Consider the following 24,829-nt stretch of genomic DNA (forward strand, 5'->3'; position numbering starts at 1 on the left):
ATTTAACCCCCTCAATTACACTCAGCAGTCAGAATGTTACTTTAATAGTTTTAAAAACATTTTTTACCACTGTTACTTTTTGATCCAATAGTAATTCCTACTGTGATAAAAAAAAAGAACAGTGGTAAACAGCTTGCTGAACACGTAATTAAATATTTGATTTTTTTGCCAATTAAAATCACAGTAGGAATCAAAGTAAACACATCAAAACGTAATTTTCAATGTCAGAAATGCCTGAAAAAAACAAGTACAAAGAAAGGATACAATGGTTATCAGAATTATGCAGACCTATCTTCCAGTCTTGATTTGGAAAGATCATGCTGCACTTTGGAGTATGTAGAGATACGTAGTTAAAGAAGTTAGTTAATAACACCAACAAAAAAACTCAAACCCTCTGAAACAACGTTAAAATGTGAATTGCACCCATATGGCATTTGAGCATCAAATTATTTGAAATGTCTTAATCTGTTACTTTCTAGGAATGCTTTTATTTACTTGGAAAGCATGGAAATGGTCATGGAAACAAATGTCATGTTCAACCAAAACAAAAACAAATGTATCATTATGCAAAATGATGGCGATTATTTTGCTGAACACTGGCAAGTTTTCATCTGTGCCTGTGCAAACAAAGTGGCCAACACGATATTCAACTCCACAGTTAACCCAATTTGTGAGGGGGATAGAGGCCTGTGAATCAATGTGTAGATAAGAAGATATTTCGTCTTTAAATTCAAGTGTTTCAAGTACACTTTTTTGACTGGACTGGAAGCTTTTGAAATCAAGCATTCCCAATGATAAGCTTCTGCAAACTGGTCTTTCCGTGCAAGTGCTACTGTCAAATTCTAGTAGTTCTTCACACAATCTTTGAAAAATTTGACGCATAGACCAGATATGAAAGAGTGGTCCAATTTTCCGAATCCATCTGGGATAATGAACCATCAAATGATGTTTTGGAATCAGGTTCTTTCTCTGGGTACAGTTCTTTGAAGAGTTGTTGATGTTCAATAATATGATGCTTTAAATATACAGTCATCTCTTCAGTGATGGAGTATGAGAATACAGTGGTTATAATGTTCAGCAGTAAGAGCAACACATGCCAATTTAAATAATCGTCTGGTACCAGGTCACCAAATATTAAAGGAATGTTTATCAAACACAGTGTTTGTGATGCATTTAACCCCATGTCCTCCAGATTCAAGATAATACCCAAGAATGCTATGCATGCCCAGTGTACCACCTATGCAAATGAAACAGCAACCCCAGTAGTCTTATATTTTCAAGTCCCTCACAAGAGGTAGAACAGTGATAGCAGACGAATGTTCATTAATGTAGAATTCACCATGTGAGGGAGATTTCTAAGGATAAAGTAAAGGCAGCCAACTTTATGCATCCCTTTTTTTTAACCTAGATGATTTGCACACTCAAAATCATCAAAGCACAAATTGGATTTGGAGAGCAAACTAGTTTCTTAAAAAAAGATTATTTGTGAAGTAGCTTCCATCACAGAAGTCTCATATTTGTCAGACGGCTCATGTTTGGAACATATCACAAATATTCTCATTCTTGAACATGAACCGGAGTGTTCCCAATAAAGGAACATGTATATGAACTCGACAACAACTGGAATTTGCTCATAGTTTATAATTCTGCTATTAAGTCTGCTATCATACCTTACTCCTAAACACGGGTTAACAGGCTGTACTATATTCCATTTCTCCCTGAAATATATTGATTATTTGTTCCATTTGCTATTGGAATTAAACTGGCTAAAGGGATTGTCCACCCTTTTAAAAAACTGTTGTATGGCTGATCTGGAGGGATCATCATCTGAGAGTAAGTTCAATACTTGTTCCTGAATATTAGCTTGCATATCCCCCACAAATTCCTCTAAATTCTCCACTGTAGAAAGAACTACAGTATTTGGTACGCAACTTCCTTAATGTTTGGCTATAATGGAGACACACATCTTAATAATAATATATTATATACATATCAGATGACAATGTTTGGCAATCACACTAATATTGTATTCCAAAAAGGAGCCTTACTTTTGATACAGAAAGTAAGAGCAGTCAATTTTTTAATCAAGTAAACAATAAAATGTGTAATGTGTAAGCTATCTTTTTCACTCACTCTACACATAAAATATTTAGATCAGTTAAAACTCTCTTGATCCATGAGAAGTAACACTATTAGACAACCATACGTGACCCTCATAATCCAAATTCATGTAAAGAAATAAAACATTACAAAACAGGTAAACAGATTTGTATTCTCATTCATTCATAAATCACTGCAGTGTCTGTGTTCCACCAGCAGATGGCCTCCAAGCTCCACCAAAAAACATCTCCTCTAGAAATCTGATCAGGAGCAGATAATAGCAGCTGCTGAATAAAATCATCTCAACAAACAAACAAAAGAAAAAGTTGATGTAAGAATTTACTGTATCTGGACCTGTAATATACGCACTTGTTTGAACACACCACACAAAGCTGACAAAACAACAAGTCAAGATTATTACACAAAAAAAAAATAAGTATTACATAGAAAACTATTACATTAAAAATCCACACAAATTAAATATTACATTGTATTATATACAAATATTTATGATTAATAAAGTAAATCAAACAATTGCGTTAAGAAAATTTAAAACACCTTACCTCCTGCCTTAGACGAACACTACAACTTTATTCTTACAAAAAATCCCGTCATAAAACATTATTTTAGTATCGCTAACAATGTTGTAAATCAGTGCGTAAGAAACTGTGTTGAGTGCGCACCGCATTTCCGCAGCGTGAGGCTATTTTTCTAGATTTTTTATCTTGTACACTACTTAGGGAGCCTAATGAAGAAACACCATGTCTCCTATAGGCATTAAACATACATTATTACACACATTATCAGCCACCAATATCAGGGTAAGAGCTGTTATTATTAAAATAAAAGCTTAAGTGAATATATTTTCCAGTTAATATAGAGTATTTTAAGCTGATTGTAAAATAGGGGACCCTTTAATTCAGCAGGTCTTGTCTCTGGGGGGCAGCGAAGTAAACAAAACTTTAATTTCCTGAAAAAACATTTTCTTTCAAAGTCAAACGAGTGCTGGACTTTAATCTACACAGATTTCTCTCCTTAAAACGGATTATTTGGGTGAGTAAAGCTCTTAGATTAATTTACAGTAAGCTTAGATTTCCACAATTTTGACTGAAATGGCTGAAAATAGAGGCCGCTACGCTAGCTAGCTAGCGTTTAGCTACCTAGTTACAAGCCATAGCAACCGCTCACATAGCCGAGTTCTAACACCACTGTGGCTAAATACACTAATTACAATATAAAATACACACACAGGGGACAGTATGAACACCTGCCTGCTGTTTTACTGCTGTTTTAGCCTCTTTAATTCTACATGCTAATCGCTAAATTAGCTTCAGTTACCTAGCTTAGCTAGCTAGCTCAGAGCAGGTAGATAACAAGCTGCCCTTCTAACTTACCTGTGTCTGGTGAACCATGTTGTGTAGTAAAACTAATATATTATATTATATTAACTATATATATATAGAACACAAAAAATGTGTTCCTTGCTACAATATATATATATATATATATATATATATATATATATATATATATATATATATATATTGTAGCAAGGAACACATTTTTTGACAACAAAAAAAGTTTTAATTATCTGGATCCTAGTTTTATAATTTGCAATTTTCCACTGATTTAATTTATTTTCAACTTCCAGTTAATTTCAGCTCATTTATATTTTGTTTTAAAGTCCTATAATTTTTATTTGATTTTTAATTGCTAAGTTCAAAAATAGAGGATCATTTCGTCCCATCCAGATGTCTTCTGTTTTATCCAAATTGAATTTTGCTCCTGCTACGTCTTCATGAATTCTATAATCCTGAGCTCTTTCTGATTTCTCACGATTACTGTGATGTCGTCATCAGCAAAGTCTGTAAGTTTAAAATATTCTTTACCTAAGATATCAATTTCTTTAATTCTGGTATAATTTTTAATTTTATTTAGGGGACTAACTGCTAACACACACATAAGACTGCACTTAAAGGGCAGCCTTGTTTGAGTCCTCTATTTGTCTTAAATTCTGTTAAAATACCCTTTAGCATTAATTTCATATAATAACTTGATCTTATGAAGGAAATTTGGTGGAAAACCATAGTGCTGCAAATCATTCCATAAATATTCCCTGGACACATAGTCAAAAGCCTTTTCCTGATCTAAAGTAATTATCTAAAATTCCTTATCATTATTTAAATGTATTAATTTATTATAAATCAAGGTAATCACAGCCTTATAGAACAAGTCATTCATTTTTCCATCTCTAATGCCTTTATTAAAATAATTTTGTAATAAACTATAATAATGTCTTTCGGAGGTTAACCGTCTGGTCCTGGAGTTTTCCCATCATGTAAATCCTTATTTACTTCAACAATTTCTTCCTTTGTAATTGGTTGATATTGACGAGAGGTCCTCTGCTTGTAATTTTGGACAGTCTGATAAAAATGTTGATTTTTTTGTTTGTTTCCTTTATAATTTTCTGCTTTTCTTTTTTGTTTTCTACTACATTCACATGCTCATCTCTAATCCCTTTAATCATTTTCATTTCTCTTGTCATTTACCCGTTTAATAACATTTCCTGTGTTTCCTGAGTAACTATTATCCATACCTGCTGAAAGTTTTAAATTTAAATTTTTTTATTCATCTTAGACAATTCTGACTTTAATTTTAAAAGATTATCTTAATCTTCTATAGTTTTATTTCTTTTGCTTTGAATTTCCACATATTCTGCTGTAAGTTTACTGTAATATTCATTTTGTTCACTATTTAATTTTTCACATTTATGTACCAGAAACATTTTAATCTGACTTTTTAAAGTATCCCATAATTTTGCATTAGAATGGGTTTAAACTTCCACATCTTTAGTTTTTCTATTTTTTAGTAATATTTTTAGGCACTGTGTGTTTCCCTTCCAGAACCCCCGTTGTTCTCTGATTCCCAGATTTATTTTTACATGAGTTCAGTTCTATAATTTAGGACCTTTATATCTTTAGTAACATATATTCTATCAATGCGTGTTTTAACTCGAGAATCAAAACGAGGAAAGTCTCTCAAGAGGAAAAAGTTCTCTAAAGGAATCTTTTAGCCCATGTTATACATACTTATCCCAGTAATTTCCCTTCTCCTGTAATATTAACTGTATTATCTGCAACCCTGTCTTCCAGACAAGTCACCACATAATACTACAGGGAAAACCTACAGACAGGATTTGATAAGATTTTTAGAAATTCTATTTTTATTTTATAAAAGACTTTGATGTCCAAAATGTGGTGTCAGGAAAGTTTTGGGTATACTTTTACATTTTTGATAAGGTAATAAAAAAAATGAAATGCTTCCTTGTATCTTTTACAAATGTTGCACCTTGTTTTTCAAGACCCTGGTGAATCAGGAAATGTAGAACATGACTGATTTTATATCACCAGCATCCATACACACACTGTAAAATCCAAAAATAACAGTTTTTAATTTTTTTTTTTTTTTACATTTTTGTCTGCATTTGATGTTCTCAACCGGAACTTAAATAATGGAAATAAAAGACTGGAGGTGAATTATTGTTTCAGTTCAGTTAAAACCCTGAATTATCATTTTGCTCTATGTAAAACGTAAGATACAATGTTTTAGAGTGTAGTTGGTGCAAATCGCATGAAAATGAACATAAAATTGCATCTGCATAAAGGGGTTATCATCATTTTCTTTTGATTGTGGGAACTGTCCTTCATATTTCTCCACTTTCTGATGATTCGCTTGACCAGTCGCTTTCATCTGAACTTCCATCTGAATTTGATTCTTCACCCTCTTCATAAAGCTCCTCTTAAGACACTTCTTTTTCCGCTTCTCCACTCTGGACTGATTTAGACACTTGCTCTTCCTCTATGATCTTGATAGTGTTGATTATCGTACCTTGAACTTGCATCTGTCCTGTCTCTATCTCTGTAGATGCCCCGGATCACTTGGTCTTGGAAAGCCTAGTCTTTGCTTGAATTTGTTGGCGTAGGATTTAGGGCATGTGAAATAGTTGTGTCCCACGTCTGAACACAAAGTACAAATGGCAGCGCTGTCTCATTCCACTCTAGTCTTAGAAAGGAACCACAGGTTATTTGTTTAATCCGCACTTCACTCCAGCAGCCACAATGAACAGAAACACAGACTGCTGTTAGGCTCCGCCTCCAAATGAGTGAACGTACACAAGGCAGTGATAACCAATCAAAATAATAATTTAACCAAATGATCTACAGCATCTTTACGTAGTTTCACTTGATGCTTCATACCACGTTCCACGATAATCCACTGGTTTAACTGCAGGCTTCAGAATATCACAGCAATGTTTTAAATATAGCTCAGAGTCATAATCAGAGATGTGTCCAGTCCAGAATTTTACAAGTGTCTTTACATCCATGCTGGTAGAGGAAAAAAAATCTTTCCAGTTTTGTTGGTTGGTAGAGTAAAGTTGAGGGAGAACATGGAGAGCTTTCTCCTGTATTAAAGCAGATCGCAAACTCTCTTCGATTAGACAGACTTATGAAGTAGTAGATGTCTTACAAAGTAATGAGACGGAAGACTGAAAGAGGAGCTCACAGACATGATCACGGCTGGGTGCTTCTCCTGATCCAGAATCTGATGAAGTCGCTGTAGGCTCTGCGTGACATTAAGTTCTCTAAAAAGTGACATTTTAATAACTCGATCTTGAGCTGTGTAAACATTATGAATTATACATTTCTTGTTATTATAAAAACAATCAATATAGTATAATTATTTCAAACAATTGATTATAGAATAATAAATCATATCCATCAGCTTTACATTCTCCAATAGAAAAGAAGGAATAACCATTATCCCACATTTTTTGGGATTTTCTATATCTTCATATGTATTTAGATTTGTTTCCTGTAAACACAACACACCAAATCTCTACTTATTTTTAAATATACTTAATTTCTCATTCCTGTTCTTTTTATACTGAATCCCCCAACACTGCATAGTGCAATATTAAGTCAGACAGAGGAGATAAAGAAATGTTTATTTCTTTTACTTTTTCTTAGTGTACTGTTCATTCTGCTTCTAACCTCCTTTTTTAGGTTTTCTCTTCCGTTTCTTTTTGTTGGATGCAGCAGCCTCTGTGCGTATGTATGGTGGTAGATCTGGTCATAGGTGGAAGGAGAGGTGATGAAGAAGGAGGAGGAACTTGGTTTGCTTGTGTTTCGGCTGCTGCAGACTCGTACTCCTCGCTGCTGTCTCCTTCAGACGAGGTGCTGGTGTTCGGATTTCCTCCGTCTGTCTCTCCGCTGCTGCTGCTGCTTCCGCTGCTACTTAAATCTTCATGATGACGGTCATTTCCATCCTCTACTCTTTCACTTCCATTGTAGAGAGCTTCACTTGGACCTGGTTCCTCCACTGCGTCTGGTAGAACTCGGTCTGGGTGACTGATCGTTGGATGTGTTATTAGAGGGATTTAATTTCTTCAGAAACTACTTCCTCTTTTTGTTTCCACTTACTGTCCACACAGTCACCATTATTAAAATACACACCTAAAAATTTTATTTGGTCTTTATCTGGAACATCGACTCTGAACTTCTTTCTTTGATCCCCAATCCACACACATTTAGATTTAGCCATATTAAGCTGTGCACCAGAAACCTTTTCATAATATTTTTAATATTCCATTACAATGTCTAAGTCTTTTTTTTAAATAAAAACTGTAATATCATCTGCATAAGCTGTGATTTTAACTAAATAATCTCCTCTTTTAATACCTTGTATTCTTTCATCATTATGGCTAGAACGTAAAGGGCAGAACTCAGAGGATAATCTTGTTTTATTCCTCCTATCGGCCTCCGTTTTTGCTCCAGTCATCCATTACATTTTTCTGAGTTAAAGTTTGTTGAATTTTTAAGAGTGCAGGTACGTAACAGTTTTTGATTTTATCCTGACATAATTTTTTTAATCTGACTTCATGACCAACATTCAACCTGAAATGAATTTCTATTGACGTTGGTGATCAGCTGGATAGTGAAGCTTTTATCCTCCAGTTAGACCAGGAGCTCACCACTCACCCTGCTACTCCTATCATGTCCAACTGGAAGTCCTCATTTACTTGATTTTATTAAAAATATAACTTTATGAAATGTGATTGGAACAGTCAGACCATGTGATCATTTTTTGGTTTCTGTGAAAATTGTGAAAAAAAAATGTTAATCCTATGAATGCTCTGTAATTTCATATAAATCAGCAATTTCTGATAAATATCACCACAGTTTTTGACATATTTTTCTATAATTTACATATATTTGACACACTGGACCAAAGAAAAGACCATGTCATATCAACCACCAACCACCTTTATATAAAATGCAGAACATCTCAAAGACACTAGATGGAGGCAGTGCTCCTTTCTCCCAGCATTATTATCACAGGGTACACATGTGCAGTAGCCACATCAGAGAACATGAAATACAATGAAAACAATAAAAACATGAAAACAATAAAAAATTGTATGTAAGTAGTAAATGAAATGATATAGTGATTAAAATCACTGTATCAGTGTGAAGTCAAGGTAAAAGAGGTGATTAGAAACAATTTGTCTTGAGTTTGTTTATAAATTGTTTTTTATTATTATTTTTTTTGTTTGTTTGTTTGTTTAATTGTCATTTACCTTTATGTAACCCTTAAATAAATAATGACCGTGAGCTCAGGCTGTTTAATGCAGGCACGGAAAACAGAATCATCAAACTGAAAAACTCATGAAAACGTTATAAAATGAGGGTCAGAGCATGCGCAGTGCGGGGAGCAGCACTTTTGGACGGGTAGCAGAACTCGGTAGAACACCGGTCTGAAACTTTAGGCTCATGAATATTCAAACATTCCACTCAGCCCTGTGGTATGATTGGCTTACAATACCCAAAAACGAGCAATAGCTCCGCCCACCCAGCGTCTATTCGCTGTAAGATAGCAAAGGGGCGGGACTTAGAGGGAGACAGGTGAGAGGAGAGAGTAAAAGTAAGTTCAGTCTCCGCCATTAGAAGAAGACAGAAGCCCGGATTCACTCGGTAAGTTCAGAACTGAAGAGAATGTAGAACAGAACCGTGTAGCTTAAAGTCAGAACCGGTTCTAAAGGTTCCTCAGATCCAGAACCGGTTCTTTAAGCTCAGCTCAGTGTCCGATTCCACTGGAAGAACCAGGATCAGCATGGAGATCTGAACCGGGCCTGGATCAGACCTGGACCTGGTCTAGATCAGACTGGCTGGAGAACAATCAGCTGTAAGTCAAGTCAAGTAGTTTTATTGTCAATACTGTATAGTATTGACAATAAAATAAGGAGAGTAACGTAATTTCAGTTCTCTGTATGTCCTGTACATATGCAGTATTGACAATAAAACTACTTGACTTGACTTCCCAGCTAACACACGACGTACCAGCAACGTGATTTATTCGTACTTTTTGGTCAGTTCACGACATACCAACCGGCAACGTAGTGGCGACGTAGAGGCAACGTTACTTGACGGTAGTCTCAGTTCTTTTTTTGTAATTATTAAATGTGGTCATTTAGCACGTCATCGTTACGTCGTAAGATGGTATACTAATGACCAGTCCCATAGTATTCTGTATATCTGTTCTTTAACGCCAATATCATTTAACATTTTCTAAAAACACATGCAAAAAGGGTGCCCTGAAAAAGCTGCAATTGTACTGAAATTAAAATTTTGTAGTATATAATTAATTATAACATTATTCAGCAAGTTAAGTACTCACTGGGCCAACGTTAACTAATCAATATAATCCTGGGTCCAGTTTTATTTAATATTTTTTTCAATGATCTTGCTGCCTTGATCACCATCACAAAGCCTGTGGCTGTTTTAACTGAGTTTATGCTTTCTCTTATTATTTAAATTTTTATTGTTCTTACTTTTGATTTACTTATTTTTATTTATTTATTTTTTATTTTATATATTTTTACTTTTTGTGTAAATCCTATGGTTTATATATATTTATTTCTCATCCATATTAAATGTATTCATTTAAAATTTGTATTTCTTTTATTATATCCTTATTATTTCTAATTTCTTATTTAATGTTTTCAATCCCTTCTAAACTGTAAATGTTCAGCTGCATTGTAAATGAGGGTCACCAAGGTGTAAATAAGTGATCATAAAGGTTGATTGACTGATTATCAATTTAGCTGGTGTGTTGGATCAGCTGGATAATGAGTGCCCTAGAATAGGATTCACAAATACACAAAAAAATTCAATATTCTTTATTAATAAACAACAGCAAACAGAAGAGGGCTCCACTCACTCTCTCACCCCACTCTCTCACCCCACTCACAACCATTTCATGGTATGTCTGTAACATTAGAGAAATCTGTTAAATTCCCTTTGAAGGTTAATGCCAGTTTTCCTTCGGATTCCTGTTCCAGACAAAGCAGCATAATATCTGCAACAAAAAATAAGATGACATTAGAAGAAAGTAATACTGCAGTAAACTTGTGTGTGGATGTGGGGACAAATGTTTTTACTTTTGTGACTTTTGTTTACAAGCTCAAAATCTCCAATGAATCTTCAATGAATGTAACTTTCTTTAATGTAGTAAGTTCATAGAGGAGTGAGGAAGGTGTGAGAGCTCGAGACTGCTACTACACCCAGCTAATCCTTGTGCATTTCACCTTTTATATATTATTATGTCCAAGGTTTTTTTTTTCTTTTTCATGGACAGATTTCATGTAACTTGCTATCAAGACATGTCTCCTTTGTGGTGTTTCTGCCCTCTTTTCTTTTGTGCATCACTTTCTTTAATTTTCCTTAATGCCAATTTATCTCTGGAGCTTTTGTGATCTGCATTGTGATCTAGCAACACTAGAAAAAAAAACAAATTCTGTCAAAATAAAAGTAAAAAAATGAATAAAATTCTGTTTTGAGTCTGTAAATGAAATATTATGAAGTAGTTTAGAAAATAGAGTTTAAAACTAAAATGCAAATGCATAAATTAAATGTAGATAATGAAGGAAAGAAATTGCTATAAAGCAAGTTTTGCTGTTTAAGAGAAATACATACAGCACTGTACTTTTAAAGAATAAACGACCATCCTTTTATCAAAATGTTTAAGCTTCAGAATGATCACTAGACATCTTATGGGGCACAATTTGGTGGAGAGTTTCAATATAAAGCAATGTCAACTGACAAATTTTCCATTCACATTCATGCACTATGGGAGCAAGATCACAAAAAAATCTTTAAAAAGAATTCAGGAAAAAAAAAAAAAAACTAATGCTGACACTTTACAATAAGGATACATTAATTAACAGTACCTACGACAGAATGTCTCAACTAATTATTACACAAGCTAAGTGAAGTAGAGTGGGTACTCTGGGGGTGCTGGCTTGGTAGGTCTTAGAAACAGGAGGCTCTGGTAAGAGAGCAGGGCTCAGAGAAATATTCATCCAACAGAGACTCAGATTTCTTACAGTGACTATAGTTAGTGCAAACTACTCACTATAAAGCAGTTACTCTACTAATAGGACACACATTTGCAGTGCTTAAGTAGTCAAATAGCGTAAAAGATTGACATAGGATTAACAAACATACACAATATCATTCACTTTAACTCCTGCAGTTAGCTCTGCTAGTTACTTGTGTTCAGTACTAGCATTTAGCACAGAGAAAATGGATGCAATATGTAACCTAGCATCAACATATGAACCCAACTACAAAATATATTACTCATTAGAGTTAGAGTTATCAACAAACGCACTTTGGTCAAATTGGCGTACACAAACTGTAGATTATAGTGCATTTGCTTCCAGCTCTGTTTACTGCACGAGGGAACTACAGCAGAACATGAAGGACAAAGCACTAGCTACACAGGAAAATAGCATTCAACTATAAGGCTTTATCGCCATCTAGTGGGTGGTCTATGAACTACACCTTGCTGATTTAACTGAAACAATCAAAATGAAGACTTTCCTACGTTAAGGCATTATTAATCATTAACTAGTTATAATTAATTATTATTTACAACATTTTTAAGTATGTATAATATCAATTAATAATTAGTTGTTAAGCTGACAATGATGCTGGTAAGATACTCCAAAAAGGCCTATTTTCTAACTGTACACTGGGATTCATATTGTCCAGAAGGAGTCCTATTGTAATATGCATATGAAATGAATATTTTGTACACATTTGATCATATTCTTTGATGTCATACGATGCCTCTGATCTGGTTAGAACATAAAGGATTACTATGCGCATCATCAAAGGTAAGTTTTAAAAACCACTATGATATGTTAAAAATACATAATGTAAATACATTTTAATATGTACAGGTTTAAAATGTTTTTCTGTATATATTCAAAGATCAAGCAGCAATTTTAAGAGGCTAGCAAACCAATGAGTCTGGGTCTTCCCAAAGTTTCTTCCTTTTTTCACCAACAAAATGGAGTTTTTCATTGCCACCGCACTCATTGGGCAGTAAAGACTAGCTGCATCTAATTATTTAGCGGTTTTATATTATGACTGTCAAATTGATCTGGTGGGATATGGTCATTGTTTCTAATAAAGAATTGCCTGAGTGGTGGATTTGTTTATCTTCTCCCTCTCCACTGTTATCTGTGGATTAGTTTCAAGGTTTTGTGTGATACTGACAAATGGTAAAAGAGGAAGCCACTAAAGACACGCCCATCCGTCCGTCTGTCTGACAATCTTCATTATAGACTAACAGTGCATGTTCAGTGCTGATTCATATGATAAAAGAAAACATCTAACTAAACTAACTACCTAAAGGGATTAATCTGGGAAGATGGGCAAGTTTATTTACTATAGCTATTTATAGGCAGTATCTCAGTAATGCTGGTCCGTGCTGTGTCTAAATGGGATGATTGGTGTGACCCACATTATCTCATCAAGGAACCTCTGAAATTAAAATATCAGTGCAATATCTGATTTACATTCATATATAACAGAGCAGGGAAGGGGTTCTGATTGGTTAAGTCCACTGTCTATATTGAAGCTGGACCAATGGGCTGCACTCTCTAAATTGTGGGCCGGTCTCTTAGAAAGAAAAAAGGGGAGAAAAAAAAATCTACAGCATCAGCTCATGAGGACTGTCGGCCCACTGGGAAAATGCCAGGCATGCCAAATTACCAGTCCAGATCTGCAGTGCATTAACGTACAGCAACGGCACTCTTAGAAATCACACTGCAGGGTAAAAACTAACTGTGCTATAATACAAACATCAACTGAGGTTCATGCTATAATGTAAGATATTGGCAGTGGTAACCTAGAGTTCCAAATATGGGCATACTGAGGACTATAGAGTGACATACAACTTTAGTAGTCAATATATCTTTCATATTCCATGGTTAATGAATTAAGAGTTACATGATGATTTTCTGTGCATTAAATGATCAATATTTCTGCAGTGAATCAAATTTATTTTTGTAAATTAAACCTCATTTGGGAGGGTTTCAGCTTTCACATGAGTCAGTTCTAAAACCAATGGAAGAATTTAAAGTCAGGTTATAAGCTTTTGTTTCCACAACATGGATAAGCGACAGAACTTCTGTCAGGGACTGTATACCCCAATAGGTGTAAGACATTTAGACTAATATGCATACTAACCTTGGTCCCAAAAAGAGGGTGTTGTAGCTTCTAAGGTCTATAGGCTTGCCTCAGCAATCCTGAAGAGGGGAAGGCATCAGACAAAAGCTAACCTGTGGGAAGAAAAGAAGTTTAACAAAGCTTAAGTGTTTATATACACAGGTAGAAACTGACATATAAATATTAACAATGTTTATTAACTTTACATCCATTGTTAATCACATGCTATTAAGAGTGGGGCTATCAAGGGAGCCTTGTGGCCTCCATAAAGACGGTTTTAAATATTTTAAATGTGTGGGCAGGAATGAATGGCCAAGAATATATATTTTTTATTATTTCAATATATTATACGTGTGTGTGTGTGTGTGTGTGTGTGTGTGTGTATATATATACATATATATATGTATATATATACACACACACACACACACACACACACACACACCTGCTGTAGGAATGGTATGTGAGCTGCAACAAACCTGTGCAAAAAGCATAATAAAAGGATGACAGAACTGCATCACTGGTATCCAACAACTGAACACAGAATCATCTAAAGTTCACACTATGACCTAATGGCATTCAATATCAAGCATTCCACATAGCCTGGTCATCACTTTTTCAGTTTCCTTCAATGAGAGTTAGGCAGTCATCTTCACAATGATATACTAAACATTTATTCTATTACTCCAGCAGTCATTCACAGTAACAATAACCTAACTAGCTAGGTGTTTTATTAGGGCGAGCTCGAAGCTGGCAGTTTAAATTTTTAATTTTAAAATAAGCTCTAAAATTCGTTAAACTGTCAGTTTCATCCATCAATAGCACGTCTACTCCGATTCTTATTTTCTAAAAGATCAATTGTAAGGTTTTTTAATACGTTAAATCATTAGATTAGTACTAGCTAAATAACGTTACTGTTAAATCAACAGTTTTACTTATATTTTTATTGCGTATGTACACAGCATAAGCTATTAAATAGCTTGGTTACAGTTGGTGCAGAGTACAGCGTCGCGGTAGTGTATATAGACGTTTTACAACATTTCAGTAATATTTTTTTTACTATTATTATTACTATTATTATTATTATATGGTGTATAGAATTTGTTTGTTTTTTAGCTAGGTAACGTGAGTTAACGACTACTATAGTTAAGCTAGCTAGCTAAATAAGTATCCATCTTATCCTTGCAGACCTCCGGATCCATCGGTTTTACAGACCAAGGTGAGACAATTTTAAAACAGCAATAAGTAACTAATCAAGTGTCAGTGTATGAAAACTTACACAGCTGATCGAGGTCATGTGCAACTGTTTCTAAATAGTCTAAATAGACAAGTTAGCTAGCCATGCTAGCTAGCTACTCTAACTTCGCTCCAGGTTAAGCTAGCTAGCGTTAGCTAGAGCTAGCTAGAGTTACCTATGTTAACTCTAGCTATGTTAGCTTAGCTAGCTAGGTTAACTAACCTGTTAGCCAACCTACCGTATCTGACTACAGCGAGTGCAACAAGCTTTTTCTCTAAAGTTTTCATCGACATGAACGAATTCCATGCCAATCGATTGTGAGGGTCAGAAAGGTCTAAACAAACCACCGTATGTGATCGATTTTGGGAATAAGTTAACCCAACAGCAGTACAGCGAGAGTGCCTTCCTCCGTAAACACTTCCAACCTGTATCTAAACTCTCCGCTATACTGACACAGAACTTCTAGAGAGAATATCCACTTGCAAACTCTTCTGGGTGTGTCACACACTAGAGGGCGCTCCCAAGCTAGACCAAATGAATGTGTTTATATGGAGAAATTTAGCAAAATCATAGTTTATAACTGTTAGAGCATTTTTATAATGAAGAAAAAAAACTCATTTATCAACATAAAACAACTTAGAATGTTTCAGTACTGCAAACATATTTCTAAAGCGTTTAAACTCCAGGGATAAGCATCTTAAACATGCCCTTGAATTAATTATGCCAGTCAGCAGTGTTCAAACTGATTAACAAATGAAAAAATCAGGGCTCTGTAAAAACCAAATCAAAGAAAACCCACAAATAACATCAGCTGAAATACAGGACTCTCTGAAAACTAGCGGTGTGGCTGTTTCAAGATGCACAATAAGGAGGCCCTTGAAGAAAAATAGGCTGCATGGTCGAGTTGACAGAAGAAAGAAGAAAAAAATTCTGGAACAAGGTCATTTGGAGTGATGAGACCAAAATCATAAAAGTTACGTGTGAGCTACAAAAGCACAGGAAACTTCAAAGGTCAAAGTTGAAGGAAAGATGAATGCAGCATGTTATCAGCAAATACTGGAGGCAAATTTGCACTCATCAGCCTGAAAGCTGCACATGGGATGTACTTGGACGTGCCAACATGACAGCGATCCAAAACACAAGGCCAAGTCGACCTGTCATCAGAACAAACAGAACAAAGTGATGGTTCTGGAGTGGCCATCTCAGTCTCCTAAACTCAGTATCATTGAGCCACTCTGGGGAGATCTCAAGCGCACAGTTAATGCAAGACAGCCCAGGAATTTACAGAAACTGGAAGCTTTTTGCCAAGAGGAATGGGCAGCTTTACTATCTGAGACAATTAAGAGCCTCACCCACTACTACCACAAAAGACTTCAAGCTGTCATTGATGTTAGATGGGGCAATACATGGTATTAAGAACTGGGGTATGTGAACTTTCATTTGGATGTGTTTGGTTGTCATTAGGATATAAAAAGAGAAAACAAAACATTTACTGTCGTTTGACAGTAAATGGCTTCACCCAACCACTAACCGTGAGTGGAAAAAAAAAAACGTTTTTTTGTGTTATCATGTATTCTGAAAAAAGGCATAGAAAGCAAAAATTCTGCTGGGGTATGTAAACCAGGATCATTTGCAGTATTGGCTCACAGATAAAACAAACCAACCATTTCACCATCTCACTTCCCTAGAGGCAGATATCTGTTTATGACAAGAAACACATCTTTCAGAAACAAATCACACACTGAAATCAACACATTTTAACTGCATATTCTCAGCATACTATATCATCTCAGTATCTAATAAGGCACCTAATTTGTCCTCACATTAAGACCATCAGCCAACCAGGGGTGCTTTATTCCAATTAGTACACTACCTCCTAGTTTCAATATTTTGTTTATATTTCACATAGCATTGTGTAGGCTGGCTTAAAGATACTCTTAGCTAGATTGTGTACTCTTGTTTGTTTGGTAACCTTGTGCTGCATATTGGGTATTGTTGATTAAGGAGCTAATATAGGTGTGGTTTCGGGTTAGTGTTGAGGTGTTAATTACAGGGGTGTGGCTTACAGCCTGCATTTGTAGATATGTGTGCATCCAGTACTAGTTTAATAACACTGTAATTTGCATTCAGTCAGTACACATAACTTTCAGAAGGTCTAGAATAATGTTTACCCTCCTCACAAAACAGGGTTTGTATGCTGACATGTATTTCAGGACTATTCATTCATGTTAATTTTTTTCCCTAGAATGAGTGAGGAAAAGAAAAAAAGATCAAGGCAATATCTAAGATCCTGGAGGTCAGCTAGGCGTGTGCTCAGAAAGATATCTGAGTGTCAGACAGAACAGCCAACTATGAATTATGATCATGAAGAAACGATTTCAGAATATGAGAGTGATCTTAGTGATACCTCTAGTTATATGGAGGACACTGAAGATAGTCCACCCCCTCAGCCTGCTGGAGGATCATCCACATGGGAAGACGCAAATCTGGAGGATGACATGTACCTTGAAGACAATAAATGTGAAGAATCAGACCAGGAAGAATATTTGGGATGTTCATCACTAGCAACTGACCTAGCAACTTAGGCTTCAGCTTACCAGGTTAAGAACAACGCCCTTGACAAGCTGTTGAAGGTTCTTCAAACACATGGCCACACAGAACTCCCCTCTTCAGCACGTAGTCTACTTAAGACACCAAGGCAGCTAGCAAAAAAGCAGAAATCTGGCATAGAATACTTTCATTATACACTGCATCAGAAGTTGACAGAGACCCTGGAGAAGTACCCTCCTGAACATCTGTCGGACACAATCAACCTGTCTTTTAATGTTGATGGACTGCCATTGTTCAAGAGCTCAGCAAGAATTATGTGGCCTGTTCTGTGTGCTGTCCACCTCAATCCCATAACTGTTTTCCCCACAACACTAACGTGGAAAAAATCGTCCACACAATCTTGATTTCCTGGATGACATGGTCACAGACCTCAAAGAACTGTTAAGTGGTGGCCTTCAATACAAGGGAAGAGCGTTGCAAATCAACGTTCTTTGCATTGTCTGTGATGCTCCAGCGAAAGCCTTTATTCGCAACACAATGCTGTGCTCTGGTTATTATGGCTGTGATAAATGTGACCAAAAAGGCGAGTGGCTTAAAAGGGTCACATATCAGCAGACAGATGACCTCACCTTACGCACAGATGCCTCTTTTAGGAACCAAATTCAGCCACAGCATCACAACGGAAATACACCACTGGTCAGTTTGCCCATTGATATGGTGAGAAGTTTTCCTGTTGATTACATGCATCAAGCCTGCCTAGGAGTCATGAAAAAACTTCTGCACATGTGGAGCAGGGGAGAGAAAGGTTTCAGGATGTCTTCTGTCCAAATAGAAGAAGTGAGCAGTAGGCTTGCTCACATAAAAAGTGAAATCCCCTCCATCTTTTCCCGCACTCCTCGAGGCCTAAATGAGCTTGAGAGATGGAAAGCAACAGAGTTCAGGCAGTTCATGCTGTACACAGGAAAGATAGTGTTAAAAGGAATATTGAAGAGAGACCTGTACCTCCATTTCCTTACATTCAGTGTGGCAATGTGCATCCTAGTTTGTCCCTCACTTATCAAACAGTACGCAGTGTACGCACAAAACCTCCTTCAGTACTTTGTCAGCAGAGGGAGGGAGCTTTATGGAAGAGAATTTCTGGTGTACAACACTCACTCTTTGCTTCATATTACGGAAGATGCTGTGTTATTCAATGGGCTGGACAACTGCAGTGCTTTCAAATTTGAAACATACCTGCATACCTTGAAGAGAATGGTACATAGCGGAACACACCCCCTCACACAGATTGCCAACCGTATTGAGGAAAGAAAGTCAGCACCACTCCATGACCTTGTAGCGAAAAAAACAAGAAGCATTAAGGACAGAGCATACTTGCTTGAAGGTGAGGAATGTTGCGAAGTTATAGATGAGATGGAGAAAGATGGAAAGGTCCTTTGTCGAGTGTACCATCATCCTGCACCCCTCTTCATGGAGCCATGCACCTCGTTTCTCATTGGGGCTTTCAGCTTCAAAGAAAATACCACTACAATGAAATGGATCACCTGTGATAAAATTGAGAAGAGAGCCATCAGGCTTCACATAGAAGACAAATCTATATTTATGGGCATATTGCATCAAGTGTAAACAAAATATGCCATTAAGATTAGATGGAGATAAGGCACCAATTCAACATTTAAAGAATATGTAAGTAATTTTAATTAAATCAAGGAACTTTTTAAGCCTTAGGATTAAAGGGTTAAAATGGATATTAGATACCAAGACACCATGTCACTTTTATTATTTGGTATATTCAATTAGAAGATCATGCCTGAATATTATGCCTATTTTGACTTCTATGGTTCCATTATCTGACAATAGCAGTCCTGCAGTCAGATAATAAATGCTGGTGAAGGGATAGTGAATGTCAGAACAGGCATCATACACACCTAAAAAGTATTTGACAATTAAAAGAAAAAACATTTTGAATAGGATATACATTATTTTTGCCATGTGAGTGTACTGCTATGCATTGCAAAATGTCTCTGATTATCTCTTAAAGTTGTATTAAAATGAACACGTACTGTCTTTTCTACAGAATGTACTACATTGTGGAATTTACTGAGGAAAATCTGGTTGGCATTGTGGCTCAGTGCTGGACCTATGAAGAAAATGGGGTATGACAAATATTTGTAATCATTATAACAACTGTTATATTGTTTATTGTTATTAATATCACAGAAATACAATTACTGTAGCTGTGTGCATGCTGCATGTATTTCAGCAACAGTACAGTTACTGGCCGCCAAATAACCCAACCAAAAGAGCAAAAAAGGAGGAGACTCCTGATGAAGACAACTGGATTTCCAGAAAAATCAGAGTCTTTGCCACCACATGTAAAGCTGAGCTTCCAATCATGCACACACTGTATAAGAAGTGAGAGAATACACATTATTTGGTCAATTTACTGTACAAATGTTTGCTGTTCAAATGTTTGAATATCTATGGCATTCTTCAGTAAATAAAAAGCTTTTATTAGAAGATGGAAATAAAAACTTTATTTCCTTGATCCTGACAGAAGCTGCAATGAGCAGTTGTACAATAAAGACTTTTTAATAAAATGTTGACTGCAGTGGATATTCAATTTTACATTACATATTACTGTAATTTATTAGATTCAAAATGACTGATAAAACCTTTCAAACAGATGTATACAGAGAGAATTATTATACAATTACACTTTTTTACTATATAATTACACAGTGGCTTGTATGATCAGTGGAGCTGACAAAATAGATAGCGAGGTGGAGGTGGTCATAACATTCTTATGAGTGTCTAATTATTGTTACCATTTGACATTCAGGTAACTTTGAAAGAGCCCTCAAATGGAGCAGAACAGCAGAGCACAAATCCACTTTTGATACCGAAGAAGAAACTGTACCATCAAAAAGGCCAACAAAAAGACCCCTGAAATATTATGACAGCAGTGAAGGTAGGCAGCAACTTACCAGAAATTACACACTGGATATACTGTATATCTACGTGCTGCTGAAATGAAATGAAACCGAAAAAATGGGTCAGTGTCATATCATTCACAATTGTTAGTTAACAGCACATTTATGCACTACTTTTTTTTTTTTTTTTAGATGAGAGAACTTTGCAAACAAAGGATAATAGGGAGCCTTTGACTAAGAAAAAACAAAAGGTATATATGATAGTTTAGTAAAACTATATATCAATCAGTGGCTCAAAACAACCTTTAATAGCGTATGCCCTATTTAGATGGACCTGTTCCTCAACTCAAGGCAACTGTGGAAATCCCAAAAGACAACATGGCTAAAGGTGAGGTAGTAATATTTTTCAGCATCCATACTAAATCGTACCATCAACTATCAAGAAGAACAGTGTATTTAAATGTTGAACATTGCCCTTTTCATGATATACTTTTTAATTTATGTTTCAAGCAGTTGCACAAAAACAAGCGAAGCTTCCAGCACCCCCCAATCTCCATCCAATATGTAGAAAAAAAAGAATAATAAGTCATAAGACATTTCAGAATCATAATGTGCTACAGATTTTTTTTTTTTTTTTCGGGACATTTGAATGTTTTCCCAGATTTAACAAAGTCACTGAAATCAGGATGATATTAAGCTGATCATTTGAAGTCTGGGCCAATTTTAAAAAGCTTATTAGCGTTTTAGTAGGTGTGCCAATCTAAACCATGTTTTAGTTATGATGATTCTACTGACAAACAGTTTCTAGAACAGTATTCACACTCCAAGATAATTTGTGAATATGGGCCCAGACTTCAACTAATTAGCATCTGTTGCTTATCATTAAAAGTTGCCTACTGTATGTTAATGTCTTGCTTGCAGACAATGATGAACTGCCCAAAATTTCTGAGTCCATGACTATAGATCAAGACTCGCTGCATGGTAAAAAGTAAAAAATGTTAAAATGCTTACTTTAAATTAGTGGCATGCCCAAAAGATCTTGTATTAACACTTTATGTATGACATGATTTAGACAATGGACCATCATGGAGAAAAAATACTTTGGAGTCTCCAGTACAAAGAAGATTTCAAGGTATTATGAACTCGCTACAAAAGAAAAGCATTTTAATGTGACTGTTCCAAAAGCAGACTCTGAACACCCTCAGATCACAATATTTGGGGAGAAAAAAAAAGATATAAATACAAAGAGAAATAATTCACACCTTAAGTTATGTGGCTTCTTAATTTCAGATACACTTCAGGTTCTCCTTCAAAAAGTTGAGACCCTAGAGGCAAATCAACGGGAGATGCTACTACTTTTGCGCAGAAGCCAGGGGAGACAAAGGGATGAGGAGACCACTGTAGAGCTGAATGTGGCACAAAGCACACAAGACCTCCTAAACTTTGAACACCAACTGAAAGAGACAGATTTCAGAAAGAAAGTGGTGAGTGATTAATTCATGTTTAAATGTTTACTTACTTATATGGCCATTGAATATAATGTTAAATATGCAGAACAATAGATGAACTAGTTACAGACCTGGCCCACATGCACCACATTCTTCTGGCCCGATTGCGGTTTGGAATGACTTGCCAATTCTGGCACCAACTAACATCTGCCATTCTCTAGCCATTCTCTAGCTCTAGAAACAATTGGCCCAGTTATAGCCCAGATGAAAAACCACAACAATGCCATACATCTATGACATGTTTAAGTAATAGAATACATTACTTAAATAACGTCAAGCTATAACTTAAGAATTTTAGTGCAATTCACTTTAAGCACTTATTTACTAACCAATTACCGAATATTTTAAAATAACTGAAACACATTATTTCATCTTTTTTATTTAATACATACACATTTAAATGAAGATGCACCTAGACTTATGAAATGTAAATGTGATCAAGTCTAAGTTTTAAAAAATTACTTTAAAACGATGTGTGTAAAATGACAAGATGTCAATAAAATTACATGTACAATATATGAATAAAACAAGAACAATCACATTCAGATAAGTGTTATTTACAAATAAAACTATTATAATATAATAATATTATATAAAATATAAAACAATAAAATATAAAACTATTGCTAAAGTATATTCATTTGTTTAGGAAGAACAGCTGCATGGTTCGGAATAAGGAAATATATTTAGTTACATTGTTTAAATTGATATAAAGGGGGTCACTTATGAAGCTAGTTCTCCTGGATCCAGTACTGAATTTCTAGTACAGGAGTCGAATTTTGTGTAAAAAAAAAAACACAAATAAGCTAACTGCAGAAATAGCCATCTAGCCATTAAAATGCTCCGTTCCACTGTAAATTGTATGGTGCCGCGTTAAAAGAGAAAGAAGACATATTCTAAAGTTAAGTGTTTTTCATTGGACAGCGAAAATATAAACATTTTATAAATTCCAGATTACACCAGTAAACATAATCACTGTAAAGTGGAAAAATGGCGGGTAACATTGCTAACTTGTAGGCACTTCTGACACTTTTCACCAATTATTAGTCACATAAACTATATTTAACTTTAAAAAAAAGCATGTTTTACTTATATATAAAAATATATATAAAAAATATTTACTTACCATATGAAGTTGGCTTCACTTGTTTGTCCTGTTCAGGACCGTTGGTGGTGCTAGTCTGCCCAAGATGAAGCAGGATCAGACCGGTTCAAACTGTCTCATTCAGACCTGTTCTCACTGCCCCGCCCCCTCCCCGCCCCGCCCCACCCTTGTCTATTTAAAATGTCTATTGCAAGCAACAGATTCAATTAGCCAGACCTTCCAGACCAGCTTAATGCCGGAATCGAGCCAGACTTAAAGTGCACTAGTGAGATCACTGGTGCAGGTGGGGTTCCAGTAGACCTGTAAAAAGAAAAGAGAATGTTAATGTATTGTATAATGTCTTTCTGTGATTGTACGTACCTGTATTATCCTAAGATTTAAGTTTTCTATAAATAACTGTTTCTGTGATCTTAAGAGTTTGAGGGACTGTGCTATTGACTAGGTAAGTCATATTGTATGGTCTAGTATAATGGTTGCTTTAATCCACTTATTCCAGGCAATCCTGAGCTAAAGTGTGAATTAGTGTAATGTATTGTTTTTTGTTTGTTTTGTGTATATAATGAACTGTAATAACGGGAAAAGTATGCCTTGTGTGGCTCAAAAATAAACCAATAAATAAAGCAATTAGCGATAGCAATGAGATAGCAATGAGCATCGAGACACGCCTTCCGCAGGGTGTACGATAGGGCCCATAGACCGATAAATAGATACTAAACTATTATACAATGATTAATCGCCTCTATGAATCTATGAAATTACCAGGTTACCTACATTTTTACTTAGTAATTTTTTTTTACAGATTCACCACCTAAGCCTTATTGGTGGGGCCAATCCAGGAGAGTGTGTCCGGAGAGTGATGTGGGCAGTTGCAACAAATGTTGTCTGGAGCCACTACAGCCTTAAAGGAAAGAGAGAGAAGCTACCCCTGATTGGCACCACCGTGTGCAATGTGATCAAACGTGAGTCTAAATTGTTTCAGTGTAGAAATAAAAGCATGTTAGACATACTGCTCTGACAAAACCCCATTAGACAGATTAGAAAGTATTGCTTTTCTGAGCAATAATCACTCAGAAAATTATTGTCTAATTTCGTTTGCTGCCTTTAATTACTCAGAACAATAGTATTAATTACCAAGATAAGAAACTATGTATTAAACAATGTTTTTCCCCATTTCATTGCAGAAGCAATCATGAGATGGAAATCAGGAATAGGAGAAAAGGAAACAGAGTCTTATTGCTGAGACTTTAAAACACGCGCCTGCACAGATAAAAAAACAAGTTCAGGTAATGACATTTAAAAGAGCAAAAAAGTTAAATTAGTATGTGAAATTTAAAGAAGACATGGCTTTGGATAATTTGTCTAGCAAAACTGTGATGTAAGCCTAAATGTGTACTCACAAATATGTGGAAGCCTGCTTATATTAAAAAGCATACATTTATTCAGAGAATGTGAGAATGCATGTAGTAACCACATATTAATTCACTTACCCTTGGGTACATTTATTATTTTATTTTATGTTTTAATGTAACATAAAGAAAAAGACAAAACTACTTTTAGTGTTAACTACAACTACATATTAACTACAACACCAGCATAATGTCAGAGCAGACATGGAAATTTATCATTTAATATGTTACAGCACTACAGAAATTTAAAATAAAAATAATACTTACCTTTTTTTCTCGTAACAGCCACGTCTCCTGCTGACAGATGAAATGTTGGGGCTTTCAGAATTGGAAGATTAACCTGGTTTGCAGCAGCAGTGGCATCTGTTTGTTTGTTTTGGAAATTATCATTATTATTATTTTTATTATTATTATTAT

The 24,829-nt window shown here is 35.5% G+C and overlaps 1 protein-coding gene, 1 long non-coding RNA gene and 1 pseudogene across 9 annotated transcripts in view; 2 read left to right on the forward strand and 1 right to left on the reverse strand.

Annotated features, from left to right (window-relative positions):
• Positions 1 to 24,829, forward strand: part of LOC125801173 (zinc finger protein 271-like) — a 142,307-nt pseudogene that overhangs the window by 96,708 nt on the left and 20,770 nt on the right.
• Positions 1 to 24,829, forward strand: part of LOC111188258 (zinc finger protein 239-like) — a 179,793-nt gene that overhangs the window by 66,641 nt on the left and 88,323 nt on the right. The window lies entirely within an intron of this gene.
• LOC125801566 (uncharacterized) lies at positions 10,322 to 23,138 on the reverse strand. Of its 7 annotated transcripts, none has more exons than XR_007438727.1 (9): positions 23,028 to 23,131; positions 21,973 to 22,058; positions 21,656 to 21,847; positions 21,291 to 21,367; positions 18,910 to 20,487; positions 17,511 to 18,792; positions 17,321 to 17,399; positions 13,698 to 13,789; positions 10,322 to 10,515 (listed from the first exon to the last, which is right to left on the reverse strand). It is a non-coding gene; the product is annotated as an uncharacterized LOC125801566 (long non-coding RNA). The 7 variants fall into 7 exon arrangements; XR_007438725.1 differs by having other exon boundaries at positions 17,511 to 18,582; positions 18,697 to 20,487; positions 23,028 to 23,130; XR_007438726.1 differs by having other exon boundaries at positions 17,511 to 19,004; positions 19,524 to 20,487; positions 23,028 to 23,129.

This window comes from Astyanax mexicanus, chromosome 4, assembly GCF_023375975.1.
Source record: "Astyanax mexicanus isolate ESR-SI-001 chromosome 4, AstMex3_surface, whole genome shotgun sequence".
NCBI lineage: Eukaryota > Metazoa > Chordata > Actinopteri > Characiformes > Acestrorhamphidae > Astyanax > Astyanax mexicanus.